At 42.8% G+C, this 20,185-nt stretch overlaps 1 protein-coding gene and 1 long non-coding RNA gene across 2 annotated transcripts in view; both read right to left on the bottom strand.

Annotated features, from left to right (window-relative positions):
• Nucleotides 1-20,185, bottom strand: part of LOC141805407 (butyrophilin-like protein 2) — a 106,773-nt gene that overhangs the window by 41,671 nt on the left and 44,917 nt on the right. The window lies entirely within an intron of this gene.
• LOC141800595 (uncharacterized) lies at nt 13,177-13,914 on the bottom strand. The gene is made up of 4 exons (XR_012599348.1): nt 13,837-13,914; nt 13,640-13,717; nt 13,474-13,557; nt 13,177-13,264 (listed from the first exon to the last, which is right to left on the bottom strand). It is a non-coding gene; the product is annotated as an uncharacterized LOC141800595 (long non-coding RNA).

The raw sequence follows: 20,185 nt of genomic DNA, 5'->3' as shown, positions 1-20,185 counted from the left end.
GGGGATTTTTTTGAACACCTCATGACAGTTGGCCATTTTGTGAAAAAGTGCTCCATCCTTTTGCTTTAAAAACCACTTTGTCAGAAGCAGGACAAGCCCTCCTCCATTTTGATATATAAAATGCCTATGTGGAGCGAACATTGTGACCAAAAGAGCAGTTTACCCAGAAATTTTTCAGGTCTTGTTTCCCCCTCTCTGTGCTCTGTCGTTTGAATCTCCCACTCTGAGCCAAAACATTCCGTCCAATACACACCAATGTTAAACGGCTCGAAGAGCTGAAATGCATCATGACCTTTGAAGGGTCATTGTGAAGAAACTATGAATGCTAGGAAAAATTTGAAACCCACTGAATGAAGCCAAAAGGTAGCTTAATATTTTGAAGTTTGAATGGAGTTTGTAGCTGAATGTATGACTGAATGAGAAGGGTTTGAAGCAGGCTGAAAAAATGTCCTGAAAGGAGAAAATTTTGAAAATTCCTCATTCATCTCTATGAGACCAAAAAACGCACAAATTCTGAAATATCTCGGAAAGTTTTAGTGAAAAGTTTCTGAAGAGTCATAGCCCCCTTGTCCCAACTGAAACACACGTTTTGAAGTTTGAACGGTGAAAATCGGTTGAAGTTTGTCGGAGTTTTAGCGGTCCAAAAAAGCGGGCGGAAGAATGAAGAAGAAGAAGAAGAACTAGAAAAGCAATTTCTGAAGAAATTGCGCTGTGAATGCAGAATGCTGAAGCAGCTTGCGCTCAACTGCTATTGCAGAATGCTGAACATGGATGACTGAAGATATGTCTGAAAATTGCCACATGAAGTCTTAACTAACTCATGCTGAAATGCTACAGCAGAAGCTAAACATGAATGACTGAAGATGTGTCTGAAAATGGTTGAATGAAGTCATGCAGGGCTTGCACTGAAATGCTAATGCAGAACGCTGAACATGAATGACTGAAGATTTGTCTTAAAATGGTTGAATGAAGTCTTTAAAAGCTTGTGCTCAACTGCTGATGCAGAATGCTGATCAAGAATGTCTGAGGATATGTCTGAAAATTGTTTAAAGAAGTCCTGTAAAAGCTTGCGCTCAACTGCTAATGCAGAATGCTGAATTAGCCTGCCATGAACTCTTGGATGAAAGGAAATGAATGGACAAATAAATGGAATGGATGAATGAATTTAAAGTTGAAATGGTTGCGTCTATTCAAAAACTAAAGGAATGAATTAAATTTTAAAGAACATTTATAGAAATAATGACCTGACTGAGGGAAAATGTAAGTCGGCTATCTTAAACCCTGTTAAAATGTAATCCTGTGTGTCCTGTGTGTGAGTTTTTTAACCATGTAAGCCTGTAGGCTGAGGCCCATCTGAAGCCAGATGTTGCCATGGTGATCATTGTTTACCAACTGCCATCAGAGAGCTGGTGGAGTCTGTTGATTCCCAACACCCCTTTTGAAATCAGGGTGTAAAGGTGCTTGCAATTCTGACAAAAAGAATGATCATGAAGCATGAATCAGTGTGATCCAAAATTGGATTTAAAAGTTTGAATGGCTGAATCAATTCAGGAATTAAGGGAAGGAATTTAAATTTAAAGGAAAAAATCTAGGAAAATAAGGAGCTGACTCAGGGAAATGGAAGTCAAATGCTGTTAAAGTGTGATACTTTTTGCCCTGTGTGTGTGTGTGTGTGTGTGTGTGTGTGTGTGTGTGTGTTTGTGTGTGTGTGTGTGTGTGTGTGTGTGTGTGTGTGTGTTCAATCATGGAAACCTGTCTGCTGAGGCTTATCTGAAGCCAGATTTTATATTGGTGATCAATGATAAATTAACAGACACATGCTTGTCTTTGTTCCTGGATGTTTTGATGAGTTACTATAAACAGCTGCATGAGATCAAAGGTTTCCACGGAGACCAGCTCGTTAAAGGCAGCAGGTGCAGGTGCACAACTTTGCCCTTGTTACTGTAATCTTATGAAGATTTTGTGGCAAAGCAAGAGTCTGAATCTCCTGTCACCTTGCCAAAACCGTGAGGGCTAGAATAAAAATGAACACACCGTAGGAATCCTGAGACCCAGAGGAAGCTGTCCGTCTAAATTTCATGCATGAAGGTCAAGAAACGAACCCACGAGAGCGATAGATAGATGAGGGAAAATTTACTGATATCTGAGAAAACCCCTCAGGAATTAACATGGAGGTATATGGGGATTTTTTTTAACTTCTCATGACAGTTGGCCATTTTGTGAAAAAGTGCTCCATCCTTTTGCTTTAAAAACCACTTTGTCAGAAGCAGGACAAGCCCTCCTCCATTTTGATATATAAAATGCCTATGTGGAGCGAACATTGTGACCAAAAGAGCAGTTTACCCAGAAATTTTTCAGGTCTTGTTTCCCCCTCTCCGTGCTCTGTCGTTTGAATCTCCCACTCTGAGCCAAAACATTCCGTCCAATACACACCAATGTTAAACGGCTCGAAGAGCTGAAATGCATCATGACCTTTGAAGGGTCATTGTGAAGAAACTCTGAATGCTAGGAAACATTTAAAACCAACTGAATGAAGCCAAAAGGTAGCTTAATATTTTAAAGTTTGAATGGAGTTTGTAGCTGAATGTATGACTAAATGAGGAGGGTTTGAAGCAGGCTGAAAAAATGTCCTGAAAGGAGAAAATTTTGAAAATTCCTCATTCATCTCTATGAGACCAAAAAACGCACAAATTCTGAAATATCTCGAAAAGTATTTGTGAAAAGTTTCTGAAGAGTCATAGCCCCCTTGTCCCAACTGAAACACACGTTTTGAAGTTTGAACGGTGAAAATCGGTTGAAGTTTGCCTGAGTTTTAGCGGTCCAAAAAAGCGGGCGGAAGAATGAAGAAGAAGAAGAAGAAGAAGAAGAAGAATAAATTTTTTTGTCACAGAAGAACATATACTGTGAATGCATTGCTGCATTCACAGCAACTAGACAATTTCCGCGGAAATCGTGAGAGGGGCTCGGGCGGCGGCTGCCGGGCTTTTCGCATGTATGGCTTTATTAGCAGATGCCTATCGCCTGGCACCTGATATTCAGCTCACTTCTTGATATACCCCTATGCCCCTCCCTATGAGATGTGGTTACAAATGGACTGTGGCTGTTTTTGAAGAGATAGATGATCACTTGATGCACATCACCTGACACCTGATCTTTAGCTGTGTTCTCGATATAAATGGATGGGCCTAACATATGCAGACATTTAAAAAGTTAAATTTGAAAGAAAGAAATGGAATATTTGGTTATTATGATTGAGTGATTCATGGAGAAAAAAGTGAAAACCTTACACCACAATCATAAACAATCATAATCATAAAAGAATACACTAGAAAAGCCAAACTTTTTCTTTATACAAACATTTATTTATATAAATGTGGCAATCAATTTGATCTTTGTTTGTATAGCATTAATTCATAACATGTTTTGTCTCAAGACACTTTACATTAGAACAGGCTGAAGATAATTCAATTTACACATACACATTTATGTGTAGATACATATAAAATACATATGAACATATATACACATACATACATCAAGTACCCAATAGAAATTAAAATAGCAAATGTTGAGTACAAATTATTTACATCAGCCTCTTGAGATATGGCAGCCAAGCAGAAATGGAGCTACAGCCGTTACCGGACCTATACAGGCCGTCGGCCGACACTGCAACATCCACTGCCCACTTGACTACCAGAAGTAGGGTCCAAAAATCTAAAGAAAGGAGATGAAAGGAGTGAGGCAAATTCTTGTGGATTAGTTTAACATAACTTATCAATCAGAGAAAATCTCTTTTGCGGATTTGTTCTTACCTGAGACATGATTGAATCTGTCCAGCAGGAGTGGAGCCACAGCCATTACAGGACGTGTACAGGCGGGTGGTTGACACTGCAGCATCACTCTTATCAAATGACTTGCAGAAGCCAAATCACAAGCCTGCTGATGAAAGGAGCGTGACACATTCAAACAGATTGGTTTATCTGTCATTAATCACTACAAATTCTAATCATTGGGCATTTGCTCTTACCTGAGATCTGTTGGCTGAGATGTGTAGACAGGCAGGCTGTAAAGGTCTTCTCCCAACAATCATGTTTTAAACTATGGCAAAACCTAATCTAATGAATGGGGGACTAAAACAGGCTGTCACATGAAATGTGACAGCCTGTTTTAGTCATGAAATGTAACAGAACTAATCAAACAGGTTCCAAAAGTGCTGTCACACGAAATGTGTGACAGGACTAATCATTATTTGAGTTGTCAAATTTTAGCCAGTCAAAATGCAATAGACAGGGTTGTGATAGCTGTAGTATGTTTGGAGAACACCTGACTGAACACACGTAGCTGGTTGGGAAATGTAAATGTGATCAATCAGTGTGTTCTTGTCTGTGGTAGACTTGACAATCAATTGTGTGTAGCCTCTGGACAGGAGTGCATCTCTGATGCTTTTTTTGCCTCTGGAAAGGAGGTCTTCATTGAAATCACCACAAACCACAATGGGTTGGTGGTCCATGAGTTCCAATGTGTCCAAGAGGGTGTTCAGGTTTGGCAAAAAGTTTTGCAAACTGTAATTTGGGGGTCTATACACAGTGGCTATAAGCACTTTGACTGGCACCTCAACTTTGAGCACCAGACATTCCATGTCTGTGACATGTTGCATGCACCTGGGAACCTCTGCCTTCAGAGTACTCTTGCAATACATGGCAACTCCACCACCGGCTTTTGCTACCATGTCTTCATGCGCATCATAAGATGCCCGTCTGCTGCGTTCAAACATGGTATATCCCTCTAGATCGAAGAATGGGGATTCAGGGGACCCTGACAGATGCGTCTCGGTGAGACACAACACATCTGCCAACCTGAGTTCATGATGCGCCCTCAGGTCCACAATGTGAGATGGAAGCCCTTGTGCGTTGTGGTGGACAATTGTCACAGTGGTGCCTGGTTGCTCAGTCCACTTCAAGTGGTGCAGCAGCGGAGTGGCGCTCTGGAAACTCGCGCTGCGCATGTGTTCCAGAGCTGTCATAATATCTGGGTCGGCGTAGATCTTCTTCTCGTCAAAGTCTGTGACAGTCAGACCTGCGAGGGAGGTGGTGCGGCTGAGCGCCACGTACGCCATTCCCGGCTGAAACACACTTTTCAGGCTCACGACAGCTGACGTCACAGTCATACCCTGCACTTTGTGGGCCGTACATGCAAAGGCCAGCTTCAGGGGGAACTGACGTCTGACAACTCCGCCCTTTTTGCCAATGCTCTCCTCAGACCTCTCAAGGTAGACTAAGTTGTCTGAAGGGCCAAGCAACTTTTTGCGGAGAGTCTGTCCTGCCGTGAGATTGTCCAGCTGCAGTCCAAGTAGCTTGACGCCACTCGGCGCACGGTTGTCAGTCACTATGTTGGAGATGGTTCCGAAGGTTCCATTGACGAGACCATCCTCCACGTCCAGGTTCCTGATCAGCATAACACGTGCCCCTTGAGCAGCCAGTATGCTGTCAGGCAAATCTCTTTTGGTGCCCTTGACCTTGTATGTCAGGAGCACCTTCTTGCCCGTAGCGACGTCTTTCTTGTAGTCTGCAGCTACGAGATCAACAACGTCTGTGAGCTGGGTGGCTACTGTTGCTGCATTGTGACTGTCGACCTGTTTGTTGGTGGCAAAAACGTGTAGTGTTTCTGCTGGACAATCCTTGCTATTGGTGATGGCCTGCATGAGCAAGTCTCTGTCTTGATTACTCACAGGAACTTGCTTGCTCTTGACTCGCAGTCGGTTGAGGAGTTCAGCGAAAGCTCGATCGTCTTTCTGGCGCATGATCTCTGTCAGATTGATCATAGAGAAGTGATCTCTCCAGAGATCAAACTCTGTTTCCTCGTAGACACAGAGTGGCTTGGCTCCTCCCAGCGGTGGCAGCTGGTAGAAGTCTCCGACAGCAAGAACAGAAATGCCACCGAATGGACTCCGGTTTCCCTTTATCTGCTGAAATCGCCAGTTGACATAGGCAAACAGCTTCTTGGAAACCATGGAGATCTCATCAATGATGAGAATTTCCACGGACGACAGTGCAGCTCTGACTTCATCAAGTGTATTGCCCAGGCCTTGGTATGGTGGTTCCAGGGACCTTGGGAGCTTGAGGACAGAGTGCAACGTTTTGCCAGAAATGTTGAAGGCTGCCGTGCCTGTGAACGCAGTCAACAGCACTGCGGGCTGGGACATGTCAGCTATGTCCCGGAATCTGGGGAGCTCTCGCAGAATCCTCGTTGCTTCCTCATAAATACACTTGATCACGTGTGATTTGCCGCAACCAGCTCCACCTGAGACAAAGTAGTGGAATGGCTCTGGATCTTGGCCCCACACGCGTTGAAGGCACCATTGCCGCACACTGTAGAAGACGCACGCCTGGGTCTCGTTCAGACTCCGAAACATCTTGCTGACAAAGTCCGAACTTAACCGTGGCGCCTCAATTCTGGGAACCGGTTCCCCGACAACCGGGACTTGGTAGTCAGGGACAGCGTCTTCTTCGCCCTCATCCGGGATGGCTTCGCATATATCAAGGCACTCATCCCGGTCCACCTCAACCTCAGGAGCAAATGTGTTCCAAGCATTAAGGGTTGGACCAGTCTTGATGTTCTGGAGTGCCTTGTCAATGGTTTTGCCTCGTCCTTCGTACCGCTCCACATTTCGATCTACGAGACTTTTCACCCAGAGTTGTTTGTAGAACTCTTCATATGTGGGGTGACCCTTGTCCTTCAGTTCGTAGTCTGATCTGTGGGGGAGGTACATCTTCAGCAGCCGTCTGTAGTGCTTTTCTGGTGCCTTGGTTTCAGAAAAGCGGGTGAATCGGATGATTGCTGGTTTGCCCGCTGTCCTCTTTGCGATGAAGCCTTTGTCGTCAAGGAGGGCTATGGCACTTCCCCGCTCAGTTTGCTGGCCGTAGACTACCCTGTAGTCTGACGCAAACTCAGCCAAGCACATGTGCTCAAACTCAGGGGTCTGTGGTCTGTACAGGTATTTGTCAGGTACTCCTGACATCCAGACCTCATCAGACTCTGGTTCCATATCCTTCAGTCGACTCATGGGAAGACTCATCTTCATGCCCTCTTCGTCGGTGTTAAGGAAGATGACAGACCGTGAGGACTTTTTCAGGCGTAGGCTGCATGTGCGAGCAACTGCCTCTTGTGCACTAACCTGCCTGTGCTTTGAGTATGCCTGCATGATGGTCGACATCTCTTCGCGCTGGTTAATGGCAGAGTCTCTGGTCGTATCGATGACTGACTTCAGGAACTCAGACATCTCGTGCTCCGGCTTGGTGATGTACGACATCATGTACATGGCGCAGACTTGGTCGTCAAGGACGTACTGGATGTCCATGTTGGCGTTCCAAGCACGGAGCAGGTCTGGGTTGTACGCATTCACCCAGCAACTGTTGGGATGTCGCTTTAGCAGGATCACGCTACTGCTTGTCAGATTTTTAGCATACTTCATGTATGCCTCACGCTCCAAGTTGCAATGGCGGAGGAGATCTGACAAGCTCTCAAACTCTGCCTTTGGATCCATGAGGACACTTCTGAGTCCCTGAAGCTTTGCCTTGGCTTCCTTTTGCTGCCTTTGGATCCCTTCCCTCCATGCCTTTCTCTGCTCTTCTGGGTCTTGACCTTCCTTTCATTTTCCAAGCTCTCATCATGTGGGTCGGTGATCCAGGTTGTGTCCATGGGCAGCTTGGGGAATCCAAAGCGACACGTGACATCGCCCTTTCTGCACGATGCTGAGTGGTTCCTACTGTGCACCTGAACCTCTGACACAATATTGTAGAGCTCAGGGTCTGTCTCCGGATCAGGCATCTGACAGGTGATGTATTTATCAATGAACTGGCACACAACCCAGTCAGTGTCCTCACCATAGACAGGGGCATTTCGAACCCAGACCAGCATGTGAATGTGTGGGCTTCCTCTGGCCTGAAACTCAACACGATAAAAGTAATCCTCTACCTCACCTATTGGCCGTGCTGGTGAGAGGATTAGATCTGCCATCAGAGAGTCGACCCGCTTTTCAAACATACGCATCACCGTGACAGGGTTGCTGCGCAGAATGTCACACTTGGCTTTCCAGTCGAGAGCTGAAATGTCTCCAAGTGTCTGACCTTGCTGAGCTTTGATGACCTCGATGACTTCCCGCCATCTCATCTCAGCCGCAGAAAAGGTCAGAAAGAATGTGGGTTTTCCAATCTGCCTGAGCATTGCATGGACATCCTTCAGGCTTTTATTCCAATATGCAGGCGTGCCCCTGAGAGGCTGCATGAAACGCGTTGCCTCCTGTCCTTGAATCAATATGTCCAGCTCTTCTTTGTTCTGGAGCATAGAGTTCTTGACAACACGCCCGTCTTTAGTGCGTGCCTTTCCTTTGCGCATTTGAATTGACATGCTGCCTCTCGCAATGTGAGTCTCTGTCACAAACTGTGCAAAGAAAAGGTAGCTTTGGTCTTCAGCAAACCGAGTATCTGCCCCAAACAGCCTGGCATTGAAGTACCTGCTGGGTGACAGTTTAACAGGTCTGTCCTCATCCAGGGTGTTCTCTCCTGTAGGAAACTGGATGGGAAACGCCATGGCTTCCAGTTTGGGGATCGCAAAGAATCCCACTGGTTTGTTGCCTTGGGCAGGGGCAATGCTGAAAATTCCATCACCATATGAAAGAATTTCCTGAGCAATGTCTGGTGGCTGCATGCAGGTGTCCAGAGCAAGACCAGGCCTTAGCTCTTCCTGCTGTTCTACTATTGAGCCTGCTGCTAAATTGGCCTGGTCTAGGTCAATCTGGCTGTCAGACAGTTGTAGAAGCACCTCGTCAAGGATGTCTTCTCCCCACTGTGCAGCATCAGCAGGGTCGTGCTGTGAGTCTTCATCATCAGACCTCTCAAGCACAGTTCCCCCCTCGACATCCCAAGACAGGATTTCAGGTGACAGCTTGTCTGTGTTGGAAGCAATATAAGGCTGTTGCTCCTGGTCTTGTTGGTCAGCTTGGGCATCTGATGCTAAATCTGCTTGGTCTGGCTCAGTGTAGCTTTCAGATGCTTGCAGCAGCTCCTCGTCAAGCATGCCGTCATCTCCCCACTGTGCAGCATCTATGTGGTCATGCTGTAAGTCTCTGTCCTCAGCTGGCTCAGGGCAGAGGTTTTCAAATGTGGCCTCCTCGTTGATGGTCACATCCGTGTACTCTGAGTGTTGCTCTCTGAGTTTTGCCAGGGCTGCCAGCACTTTTGTCATGTTGACGGTATAAAAGTGCTGGTAGCCTTTGAAACGAATGTGGCGTTTCAGTTTTACCTGCAGCAACTGTGCTTCGCAGTTGGAGCGTGGAAGACTATTGACGACGCTTTCCACCTCCGATGGAACACACACAACAGCTCCTTTGACTGCTCGCTGTTGTCCTTTTGGCAGGGCAATTATTTTTGCAAATGGAAGGATTTTAGCGATGAGCTGTCTTTCAAGCACATTGAGTTCGGCCAACTCATGGGGAATGGGGGCCAACTCCAAATTGTTTGCTACAGCGTGCGTTGGGATCTTTCCTTTGCTGAGGTGGCCGTCACAACTGTGGCAAATCCATTCCTGCAGTCTCTCTGGGTGAGAGGAGCAAGGGGAAGAGCACTCCATGTCACAAATGTGAACATAGCTTCCTGTCAAGCAAGCTTCTGCCACTCTCACATTGGCAGAGTATTTCTCTCGCTTACATGGCTTGACTTGGTTCGGAAACATTGTCCTGTGGCAGACTGTGCAGATATATGTGGGCCCGTAGCTAACATTTTCACGGAATGTTGCTATTGCTGCTGACATCAGAGAATTAAGCACTGGCTGGCAAGGGGTCCTGAGGTGTTTGTATTTCCTCTTGATGCTCAGTGCTCTCTTCCATTTCATGCCAATTTCAAAGCCAGCATTGGTGTCCAACTTGTGTTTTCTGAGCAGGCTACGGCGTTGGTTGTAATGTAGCCTGAACTCTGGATCCATCTTGTACATCCGGGCAAAGTACTGTTTTGACAGAGTCTGCCTTGTCTTCTTAAAAGCAGGATCTGTGCTGTACCTCTGTGCAAGACGCATCTTCAGTTTGCTCTGAAAAGCAGGATCACTATGGTACCTCTGTACTAAACGTGTTTTCAGTCTGCTCTGAAAAGCAGGATCAGTATGGTATCGTTTTACAAATCGCTCATTCATTTGCATTTTAAATTTATCATAGTAACTTTTGAATGACAGCAGACGTTTTTTGTGATAGCTGTCATTTACATATTGGGTTTTTTGGGCCTTAATTTTTTTATCCCGAAATTCCGCACAGATGACATACCTCATCCTTTCCTTTTGAGTTTTCTTCAACCGTCTGAGTCCATCAGAAGCCGCGTTGACTTTTGCTTGTTCTTGTTTCCTACATGCCCTCCTCTTGGCTTTTTTTCTTCTGTGTTTACTCATTTTGGAGAACTTTACTGATGCTTGTGGGACAGCTGAGGAGCTTTTCAAATCCTCTTCAATTTTGTCTGAGACAGCTGTCCCACTGTCCGACTGCAAAGAATAATGAGTAGTTGCAGACAGGTGGCCATGGACATCAGTACGGTGTTTGCCCAATTTGAAAAGCTTTGTTGATGAATGTGGGACAGCTGAGGAACATTTAATATCCTCAGTTTTGTCTGTGAAAGCTGTCCCATAGTCTGACTGCAGTAAATGGGGAGTAGTTTCAGACAGGTCATCATGGACTTCAGTTCCCATGGGTTGATGAGGAGGTTCACTGGGGCTGTCAGCATGTAACCAAACAGGGACAAACTCATAAGTAGCACAGTCGCCACGATCTCTGAAGAGTTTGTGGAGGTGGTTAGCCAGGTCACCAAGTTCCCCAAAAGTCAGAATGATTGCCTTGCCGTTATGAGAGGGTAAACCTCTTTTGTCTCTAGAGTGGGAATCAAAGATTCCATACCTCCCAGACTTGTCATCACGGAAAACTGCAATGCATTCCGGAGCAATCAGGATCAAAGCCTGGCTGACCTCTGCTGACAGACAATCCAGCTGGGAAGCAAGTGGCAGCCACCACTGCTGTCTTCCAGGGCTGGATGCTTTGGCTTTCAAATAGCCACACCTGATGTCACCCATGTTGACATTGTACAAATGTTTGTCTGTGAGGACTTGCTTTGGCATCTCCTCGACTGTCAGATGATTGTTCTGGAAGGTCTTGTCGTGAATCAGCTGCTGTTTGATTCCGACATACAACGAGTCCCCCTGTGCCAGGACTTTATCGAGTGCAGTCCTGGTGAACTGACACCCCTCAGTTAAGTATGCCAAAAATGTAAGTGCATTACAAGTACACTGATGATTGCGGGAGAAGACCTTGTACCGCTTATCATTTTGAGAGTGGCTAGCCTGGACTGATTCCAAATGCTGAATCTTGTTCCTGGTTTTATCCTGAAATATTCAAGATTGATCAATTATTCAATTTGTATTACTCTTTAAATTACTGATTGATCATATTTTTAAAGTACTGTAATATTAATACTAGCTTCTATTAAAAAATGCATGTGTTCAAATAACAAAGCTATTTTTGTGTTAATATTCTAATGATGGCCATTCTAATTGCAGTTTTATAAATGTCGTCTCACTATTTTCGGGGTTTCTTGTGTTAGTTTGTGTCTTTTAAGTTGTCAATTTTTTTCTTTTTTTTTAAATTGTGTGTGTGTGTGTGTGTGTGTGTGTGTGTGTGTGTGTGTGTGTGTGTGTGTGTGTGTGTGTGTGTTCTTATATGAAAATAAAGAGTGTGTAAATGTCCTCAGCCTGACAGGCTTTTGTTTACTCATCAAGCAATGAAGTTGTTACAAAGAGTCATCCTGTATTCTTTAAAAATTGAAGACCGTACCCCTTTAAAAGAAGGTGATTTTAACCCTCATAACTGAAGGAGACAACATTTATGGTCTTGTATTATTGTCATACACTTTCTGTTTTGAAAACAACGTGAATTTGGCTTGTCACCTGTGATTTGCCAGCTGACGGTGAGATGATTACAGCTCTAATGAGGAGTGTAAGGATGAGTGGAGGAGTTAAGAAGTTTATGTTGCATTTTGAATATTTTTTCAGATGCTACAGCCAACTTTGTTAACCTGACATACATTCAAAAGTACTTTCTGAACTTGGAGCTGTGCCTCATCTCGCCCAAACTTTGTTGGTTGAAAGCACTGTAATAAACCCTACTTGAACATTCAACCTTGCATTTAATATGTAGAAATGTTTCAATTCTTTGTTTGTCATGTCATCCCATACACTGGTGTTTAAAAGGTTAACATTGCGAAGATCACTGGAAGCTTTATAGCTATGATCAGGATTTAAGTAGTTTCAAACATTTATTGGATAAAAGGTTGAACTCATTCATTTGTGACATGATTTACCTGGATATAAAGGTCATGATACTCATACTCATATGAAGTAAGAGTTACATTTTTAAATGGTGAGATTTTGTTTTGAAGAGCACTAATTACTACTTCCTCCCTGAATTGTTTTTTCAGAAAAACAAAGCTGCTTGACTACAGAATGAATAAGGACATGGTAAATATATTAGCTTAAAGAAAATGAGGCAAAAGAGCAGAAACAGCAAATTGGTGAAAGCAAATTTTGAAGGCTAAGTGTTTTTTGGCAACTACCCTTGAAGAGGCATCAGATTGGTGTCTGCTGTATTTATGTATTGACTGTTTCAGGATTTGTGTGGGGAATTGGTTGAATTGGCAATGCATTGCTTCTTACAATTCTGAGTTGTTTGAAAAACCTGTGATCATTAATCATTTATTACAGACAGAGGTGGGAACAGAAATTTGATGAGCTGTTTCCTTGTTTGTCAGCCGTCACTTGGTTAGGGAGTTGGTTTTGTAGAAAAGCATTAAATTTTATATCAGAGTCAAGTGTCTGATGATTTTTAGGAGGTAATGCAACATAATTTATTTTTAATTACATAAATCCTTTCCATTGCTGCATATCATTCATATTTCTGATAATCACAGTAACTTTTTTCAACACTAACACTGGTCCTGTTCAAAGCATTTTCTCTAAATTCAATAACTTAAAAGTCTTTATGCTTTTGAATCAAAGTAACCCACACAGACACAAAACTATGATCACTTTATTAAACAATACAGATTTGCCTTAATGTAATATCTAGAGTGTCCTTGAAAGTGGAAGAACATACCTTTTGTGCTGGTGCCCAAGATGGGATGGATGCATCCGTCATGAACCAGGGCCACTTAGTTTGGGATGGAGTTGGTGTTCGGTTCTCCTGATAAATGACAATGCCAATGAATGTTCAACTCCAGCAACTTAATGCAGAGACAAATCATCATATCTGTTAAATTAATGAAACCCAGGACTCTTTTATTACCTGCAGACAATTTAGATGCACTGAAAATTTAGATGTAAAAAGAGATGGCTATTTTAGCATTATTTTTTCATAATACAAAGGCTGTTGAATCGGAGAGGAAAATTTACCTTCTTCCGTGGAGAAATATCGCAGCCGCTATCCGTGACAGTCCAGGCCTGTCCATCTGGTGAGGGGGTCAGAATCTTGGCCATCTGAATACAGAGAAGCAAAATGTCAATGGGATGAAGATTTTCTGTCAGGTAATTTGTGTTACTGAAGAGAAATAATCATTACCTTTGCAACTGGAGAACAGAGGGGAGTGTCTGTCTCCCCCCAACTGCAGGACAACTTGGTTGGGGGTGAATCAACCAGCTGATGAAAGATGAGATAAAGTAAATTTAAGTGTAAATGTTTACTGTCTTATTATCATTTCTCAATGCAGACATTGACAAAGCTGACAATTTTTAATGTTTGTGTCAAAGGTAGCTTACACTGTGCACTGCAGTTGGGAAGCTTGAAGGATAGTGGTCTGGGGTCCTGGGGCGTCTCACTGCTGCAGGAGCAGCTGGCTGTGATGTCAGAAAAAAGAAACATCAATTAAAATTGATAGTATTATCATCATTATTGCTCATCTTGTGTTACCAATGCATATATGACTATTAGAAAAGTGTCAATGTTGTCTGTCAAATTCCAAACCCAAACTGCTATTAGTGATTTGCAATGCACAGAGCTAAAGAGAAAGTGAGGAACAACTGCAATCAGGACAGCAAGGACAGAGAGGAGAGAAAACTTACTGCCTGAGCAGAGGAAGCAGAGCTGAAAGGGCCGCCCCCCTCCGATCTCCAGGAACGCGAGGCTGGAGGCGTTCCAGCCTTCTGACAAAAGATCATAGTATAGCATTTTTAGACAGAGGGCAGTGTACTGGTCTCTCTGAGGACACTGTGAATCCTGTAAAGTTTGATTTGTGGCAGACAGTAATGTACCTTGTTCGCTGGGGAACGGGGGCAAGGAGGGGTCCTGACCCGGTGCTTAACAGCAGTGGACACCACCTGTGCCAACCAAAAAAGAAACCTATCAAACCAACTTAAAAAGCTATAGAACAAAGTGGAACTATATTTCAGAGAAGCAGACTTCAATCAAAGACCATTGTTTGTTGTTTTGACTTTATTACAGATGAAATTGAAAAGCATTTGTAACATTAATTGCCATGAACTACACAACTGAAGTTTTATATGAAAACTTTCTGCAGGAAATAAAATGTGAATCACTCAATTTACCTTCTTTGGTTTTGGAGAAGGCTTGAAGTCCGCAAGGCAACACAGATGAGAAGGAGAAACTTTCTCCATGGCACTGAGGGCTGTGCTGCTGAACCAGACGGGGTTCAGTGGAAGAAAGCTCTCCTTCTCCTGTAAACAGAAAACAGACAGCACTCATTACATTTTATCCTGTGAAAAACTAAACAGTGTCCTAAAAGAATATGTCAAGAATCACAAACCTGCTGGTGAGCCATCCTGAGCTCAGTTGAACCTCTGGACTTAGGAGGTTCCTGAGGATGGCCTGTGTGCTAAGACAAAAAGCATCAAATTAATAAAAAAAAGGCAGCTAAACTGTCATTATTCCTAAAGTCATTTTGTCACATGAAATTCAATAAAGATGTCACATAATAAGTTTTAAATTACACTATGCATCAGTTACCTTGCCTCCCTGACCGACCGTGCTCCACACACAAGGATCAGGGCTACGTGGAGCAGGGATTCTCCCGGTCACGACCAGCTTTGGAATGAATTTCCTAACCGGGGGTGATGGCTTGGGAGAGACCTGAGGCGCAGGACGTGGTGTCTCCAGTTGTTCACGGGCAGCAGACCAGAACAACTGAGCGAGGATCCCCATCCCCTCGTCATCACTGAGATGGACCTGCAGAGATTAGACAGTTTTAATGTCAGTGAGCCAGTGACATGGACTGAACTTTTCAAGTCAAGGACTTTGCTTCTCATTAAGATACTGTACTTACACCATCCTTGCTCCACAGCACCAAATTGCTCAGAGGGAAGTGCTTCTCTGACATGAAGTACTTCACACCTTAAAATTTTTAAAAACAAACATGGGTCATCATGGTACTCATACAGCCATTAAGACATATGGATTGTTCAAATTTAGTTCATGTCTTTGTTTGTTTATTAAATAAAATAAAAACTCTTTTTCTCTTACCCATACGAGCAGCCACACGGCAATACTCCTGCCGTAGAAGCTCCTGGTGAACGGAGTCTGCAGCAAGTCGTGGAGGAAAGTCGACCACAAAAACCTGCACAAAACAGCATGTGAAAAATTAGGATGAAATTATCACGTTAAGTCACACACGGCACAGTCAAAAGCTAGAGGATATGTAAGAAAACCTTACCTTAGACCAGCGGTTGCCACAAGTTGTCAGGAGTGTGGCAAAGTCGCCGCCAGCCACGTCGACGGTGGTGCTGGTCAGGTTGTTGCTGGGGGCCAAGACGCAGACAGCGTCCGGAGCACGAGGCACTGCAGCGTGCAAGACCTCTGTGCGAATCTCTGAAGCAGAGGCCCCCGGTGTTGACATGAAGCCAAAGCTGAGCTGAGACTCTGGCATCAGGGTAAAACCATCTACAAGAGCGCGTAGATGGGAGTCCCCAACAATCAGAACGAACTGCAAAAGAAATACCACAGCTGTAGCATGGCAATCACAAATGTATTACAATATAAAGTACTTTTTTTAAGTAAACTGAACAGAAAAAACAGTAATACCTTCTTGCCTGGGACTTCAGGAGGAATGACCAACTTGTGGCTGCGTCCTGTGAAGGGCGAAGTTGGCCAGGCTCGGACCCTATGGCGGTAGCCAGTACCGCTACCTGTTTACAAAAGTCAGAGCAAAAGAGCATTAAAAAGGAATTTCATTCATTCCAAGGTCAAATAACAATCACTGTTTCCCACTAATAAATGAAAACAGGGAATTCGTTTTGAATGGTTTGTATACAAGACATAATTTATCAAGATTTTTAATGATAAAACAGCTGCACACTCACGTGCTTGAAAGTTAGCACGTGCTTGGTCCACTCCCCTGAACAGTGCAGGTGGCAGGGTGCATCCAACCACCTGTTTACGGAGAATAAATTTGTTAAACTTGACATTGTGTGGGTCTGTCACAATTACACTGCGTGTCAGTTTAAGTAGCACAGCAGCTCTGCTGCAAACATACATTGTTCCGTGGAGAGCAGAAGCTCGGTGCGTCCTTGGGGACTGAAGTGGGGACAGTGGACGCCTCAGCCCGCCTCCAGCGCTGAGTCTGGGCCTGGGATCGCCTTCCCTTCCGTGGCATCCTGCAAGACACAGACAGAGAGAGGGGGGGGGGGGGGAGACAAACAACCTAACCTACGCAGTGTAGGTAGCCTAACTGTAAATGAAATGTAAATGACTGTAAACTGCACAAACAACTACAGCATCAACAAGTTATATAAAGTAAAGCAAAAAGGGGTGAAGAGATGAGGTGACCTGAGTACAGCAGGTGAGCTGGTTGGCTGAAGGCTTTTTGAAGTCTGTCCAAAGGCTAGGGATGGGTATCGAAAACCAGTTCCTGTTAAGAATAAAGAAGAAATGGTTCAATCTATCCACATGTTTACCCTTTATGCCTAACAATTTCCTTGGTGATTCTTTACATTACACTGAAGCTGCTGAACCTTTGGTCAACTAGTCTGCTAAAGCTATCTTAGCTTAGCAGTTTCTCAAGAAACTCTGATTTAGGGTATTCAGCTTGGAATTTTAATAAAGAACTGAATACAAAAATGAATAAATATTCCTCTTTCACACCAGGTCCCTATTGAACACATTCAACATGGTGTAGATCTCCCTATTTACGAAAACTGATCTAAAAAAATAGTGCTAGCTTGATGCTAATGTATATGGAAAATTGCATCGAAATGGTAGTGATTAGTATACATCAGTACAACTTTGGCTTCAGAATAGAATTTCAACTTTCATCAAAGATACATATCACAATTACTCTTTGTAAAAATACTGACAACTCCCAACGTCAATATGCTCACAGGCAAATAAGAGAAAAGCCACCTCATCACTGTGGCAACGTTCTAAACAACACAGAGTAATGCTGTAACCACTTGAAGACACTAGATGACCTCAGTTAATAACATATAACAAATAAAATACTTCAACACTGTGTGCCTACTTATTTCTATTTACATCCAGAGATATCCGGATCCAGTGACCAATTTCATATTTATTTACTCTAAACTCAAATAAACCTTCAAAGAAAACCTGCAAAGGTACTTTTTCTAGAGGAGTACACAGGAGTCATAGAGAAGGGAATTGATAAAGAATTGCATCAATAAGCAGAATCAATAAGGGATTTGGTAACAATAAAATCTTATCAATACCCATCCCTACCGAAGGCTGTCCAAAGGATGTCCAAAAGATATACAAAGGCTGTCCAAAGGATGTCCAAAAGATATCCAAAGGCTGTCCAAGGGATGTCCAATAGATATCCAAAGGCTTGACCAATCTGAGGTGACAATAGAAGGCAAATAACATTCAATTAGCAAAGATTATTGCTATAAACCAGTTAACAGAAATACTAGCAGCAAAACATATCTACAAAACATATAATGTCTTCCTTGTCTGTATGAACACAGCAGTTAAGATTTATTTTTAACAGTGAAATTGCCTTTTCTGTAGGACTAACATTTTTTCATAGTCAGAGCAACATTAATACAACACAAAACCTGGACAACGTAGAACTGTCACCATAGCCTCCCCTAGTCTGTGTTTTTGTCAATAAATGTATCATGAAAAATCCTTGGAGTACATAATGTAACAGTTTTTCATGAGTACGAATAGTAAACAAGTCTAAAAAATAGTTGTCATAACTAAATACTTGAAATGGTGTGTTATTAGAGAAAAAAATACACCAGAAATACAGCAAGAAAATGCCTCAGAATGATAAATTCTGATAAACCATATATAAATCACTCAAAGGTTTGTCTGTAAACCTGTCACTAGGGCTTGGCGACTTAATGATTAAATCAGTTAATTTGAATGGTTTTATGCTTAATAGGGTTGTCAGGATACTAAAATTTTCAAGTCGATACTGATACTCAGGAAAATATTAGGTACTCGATACCATTTTCGATACCACAAGGATGAAAAAGAAAGAACCTAATATTTAAAAGAAACATTTTTATTAACAAAAAAAAGGAAATATAACCTCTGTTGCAACATGTAACAATTAACAGTACCACACACATAACAAATAGTTGTGTAAAAAGAAAGTTTCAGGCCTGAGGTAGTGCAAAAAAATAAATAAAATAAAGACATTTTTTACAAAATTGTGCCTGATTTATGCACTGTCCACTAAAAACAGCCCTGAGACCCACTTATGGGCCTCCAGCCACAGGTTGAGAACCACTGCACTAGTAGAATGTATTTGAAGCTTAATCCTTAAAAGATTGCTCACATCATGAACAATATGTGACCCAGGGAACCTCAGGATGAATTTATTATTTAGAAAACAGTGAGTGAGTGAAAACAGCAGCTCAGATGGACTGATGAACAATGCTGCATTTTGATTCATCAAAAGGTTGACTCGACTTTTTTAAGTCTCTGTGTGCATTTAAAATGTGCTCATGAGCTATCAAGACACAGTTTGAAATATAAAATCACACATAGTGACTGACGATCTCTAACTGTCTGTTGGGATGCGTGTCTATCTGCGCCTTTACGCACGCCGGCACAAAGAGGATCCAGATACAACATTTTAGTATCGATACTTTTTTAAGTATCGATACTTTTGACAACCCTAATGCTTAAAATTTAAGAATTAACATAAAAAAATATATATTGAGTGAAAATGGCTCAGCTTTTAGTGTTTAGATAGACACACACTTTAAAATGAAAACTGTTTGGTTAGTAAATGTATTAAAATAAATACATAAGTCATTAGTGACATTTGTATTGAGAGGGGGTAAAACAATTAAAACTGTGAATTGAGTGCTGTAGAAAAAAAGAAAATCTGGGATTCAATTTTTCAGCCATACTTCTCAGCCATATCTCTCACTGTGCTGTCCAGTAGCTCATGTCAATTTGTGACTCTCAACTCAGGCAATGCAGCCTTTACCATAATGTATCACATATCAATAGAAAGCTTGACTTCTGAGGTTTCAGAAAATACAGAAATTATTTGGATAACATGGATACTGGAGGAGATACAGAAGTGTGAATCACAGATGTGATTGTCTGTCTTAGGATACTGCTTTGATGTAAAATTTTGCGGAGTCTGTTACTGCTGATTCAAAAACTCAAAATGCTAGCAAGTGTTTCGCAATGTCACATGAATAAATGAAAGAAGGTTGATCTGTGCAGGTCATAAAGCGCACCACGATCTTCAGAGTGACACAATATCTGCTTGTGTAACTTAAATGAAATCTAAGTGGTGAGGGTAACAGCCTCCATAGCTCTGTCTCTCTCTGTAACTTTTTCATCAAGTTAGCATGTTAAATTCACCTACTAGCGGCTTCTCTCACACACTGCTCGCTCAGTCACACTCGGTCGAGTTTATGAGCACGTACGCCACCCCCCAACACACGCGCGCGCGCGCGCATACACACACACACACACACACACACACACACACACACACACACACACACACACACACACACACACACAGAAAGAGAGAGCTATTCTCCCAACCTTTAGCATGTCCTCTTGGTTTTTCAATTCAGCGTCCAGTATACATTTTCTAATATTACCGTTAGCATTTTCATTCGTGTCTATGTTTCGCAATGTCACATGAATAAATGAAAGAAGGTT

Source organism: Halichoeres trimaculatus, unplaced genomic scaffold (genome assembly GCF_033239565.1).
Source record: "Halichoeres trimaculatus isolate MK-OKI-2021-1 unplaced genomic scaffold, fHalTri1.1 fHalTri1_scaffold_1, whole genome shotgun sequence".
Classification (NCBI taxonomy): domain Eukaryota; kingdom Metazoa; phylum Chordata; class Actinopteri; order Labriformes; family Labridae; genus Halichoeres; species Halichoeres trimaculatus.
Note: the sequence above shows the minus strand (reverse complement) of the source record. Positions and strands in the feature narration are given on the sequence as shown.